The sequence below is a fragment of the Gossypium arboreum genome, chromosome 6, assembly GCF_025698485.1.
Source record: "Gossypium arboreum isolate Shixiya-1 chromosome 6, ASM2569848v2, whole genome shotgun sequence".
Lineage (NCBI taxonomy): Eukaryota > Viridiplantae > Streptophyta > Magnoliopsida > Malvales > Malvaceae > Gossypium > Gossypium arboreum.
This window is the reverse complement of record NC_069075.1, coordinates 116,146,979-116,149,865: the sequence shown is the minus strand read 5'-3', so window position 1 is coordinate 116,149,865 and position 2,887 is coordinate 116,146,979.

Here is a 2,887-nt window from a genome sequence, read left to right as displayed (position 1 = left end):
CAGGAAGGAGACAAGCCAAAAGGGGCAGAAGTGAAACAGGAACTTACTTACCAATATTCGGCCAATGATAAGCACTAGGGAGAAAGAATGAGGAGAACCGTGCACCCAAGCCCATTTGATCAAAAAAAGCTTGCCAAAATCGAAAGCAAGATAGAAAGGGAGAGATGCAGTAAACAGTCAAAGTACTAAGATGAATGGATGACGAGAAGAGAGTGTTAAGAAAGAGAAGAGAAGAGAAACGCGTAATCGGCAAGAACACAAGGAGAAGAGATGATGCGAGAAATGATTGGAGAGGGAAAAGAGATGAGAAAAACACAGTCACCGAAATTTCAGAGAAAAAAGATAAAACCAACTAAAGCCGAATTTCCAAAAGAGATTTCGGCTACAGAGGAACAAAGGGGTTTTGCTGTTAGAATTTTGGAAAGCTGGGAAGAGGATGCCGAAATTTTAAGAAGGAAAAATTCAAGTCCGGTACAAACGCATGCCATTCCCTCATACTCTCCACCAAATCGACAAAACTCCCCCACTAAACTCAAATCCCTCTTTTTCTCCACAAAACATGATAACCTCCTATATCCCACTATTTCCTCTTACAAATTCGGCACTACAATTCCCCATTCGGCACCAATTCTTCTCCAACCACAAATCCCCACAAGTTTTTCCTAAAATCCCTCAATCAATATCTCCTTAATCACCAATTCAAACTCCACTCAACTCAGCAGAGTTTCAGTCAACCTCAACTACTCATTCGAACCTCCACCCTCTGGCATAGGTAACACGCCATCTACCCCCTAGTCCAGCAGGCTCTTTATGTCATGCTTCACCCATTTTTATTTAAAAGCCTACTGACTAGAGACAGGGTTTATTCCTTAAAAACAAAATTTTTGTACATGCCCAGGCTTGAACGCAAGACTTATCAGACACTTCCAGAACATTCAGAACACTTAACCACTGAAGCAGATGCACAGTTGTGTGTTACTTTCTTGCACAACTAAACATTTTTGTGTTGCCTCCTAACTTTTCCCATGCTCAAAACCTAATACTTCTTGGCCCAAAATTCGGGGCGTTACACGGATAATCCTAAAATTTGGGGCTTTACACGGATAATCACATATATCGTACAATGCCAACGTCCTAGATGTGGTCTTACATATAATCACATATCGATGCCACTGTCCAGACAGGGTCTTACACACACACATTTATTGAAATCACATATTGATGCCAACGTATAAAATATGGTCTTACTCACACACATATTCAAAGTCACATATCAATGCCAACGTATAAAACGTGGTCTTACTGACACACATATCTCGAAGTCACATACCGATGCCAATGAATAAAACATGGTCTTACTCGCACACATATATCGATGCCATGGTCTTACTCGCACATCACATATCGAAATCCTATGCCATGACATATGTATCCTAGCTATTCCTAAGGTTCATACGGGACTTTCGAACGTCGTATACCGGTCGAATCGAACTCACAAACATAGTTTCCATGTAACAACCCAAACCCGTGACCGTCACCGGATTTGACCACGAGGTGTTACCGGGCTTACTTTACTTATTCCTCTCTTGGAAATTTTTTTTTTTGTTTTCCTTTTTACTGCTCCAGTGCGAGGCTAGTTAACTGCGTCACTGTCACCTTAAAAATCATATCTCGAGTTCCAGAACTCGAAAATGAGTTCCATCAATTTTCCCTGAAACTAGACTCATATATCCATCCATGGATTTATTTCTAGAATTTTTGGTCTGGCCAATTGGTACAGTTTATAGTTAAAGTCACCCCTGTTTCAGGGTTCGACTACACTGACCTTTACGCATTACGACCTGGATATCATCTCGTACAGAGCTCTAATGCTCATTCCGTTTGTTTCTAATGAAACTAGACTCAAAGGGGAATCTATGCATATAAGGAATGACTTCTAATTGTTTCTGGATAATTTATGGAAAATTTTCCAAGTCGGAGCAGGGGATCCAGAAACCGTTCTGGCCCTGTTTCGCGAAAACCTGAATATCTCTTAAAATACAGCTCATACGGTCGTTTCGTTTCGTCCATATGAAAATAGATTCATCAAGGTTCAATTTCATAATTTATTCACTATTTAATTCTACTTCTACTATTTTTAGTGATTTTTCCATCTCACCTCACTGCTGCTGGCAGCATCTGGTACTAAAGCAAACAATGACTATTTCATAATTCTTCCATGGCCAACTATTTCATCATACATAATACAAACTATGGCCACCTTATCAAAATTAAGGTTTCTAAGGCTCGTGCCTATAGGTTTTAGATTCACACTCAACCGACCACATAGGCCATCTTCGCATGGCTTAAAGTTTACAACCCGAGATTCAACAAAACAAAATAGCCTATACATGCCAAATGTTCTCCTAGTTCAACTACGAAGACAATACCAAAAGATTTCCAGCCGGTGTGATGACTTCAACGACGGTTCCGAGCACGCAAACGATACGAGTCCAAGAGACCTAAAATGGGTGACAAGAAAACACCGAGTGAGTTTATAACTCAGTAAGTCATAAGCATTTCACAACCATCCGTTACTAAAATTATCATAAAATGAAATAACGAAACAAGGCCCAAATTGTTCAAACCATACCGAACTATACCATAGTTCCTTAGACCTTCGGATCAATCTCATACCAAGTCATACATTTACATTTCATATACTATTCAATAGGATATTTGAAGCAATTTCCATACATCATTTCATTTCCGCAACAATCATGCAATTGAAATCATCACATAGATTTAAAACTTACCGACTCAACTCCGAGCATGAACATAGTATCTATTAGCCACGAACTCAAGGTACTTACTCTTTCCGCTGTCCATACTCAACTCGATGAAGACA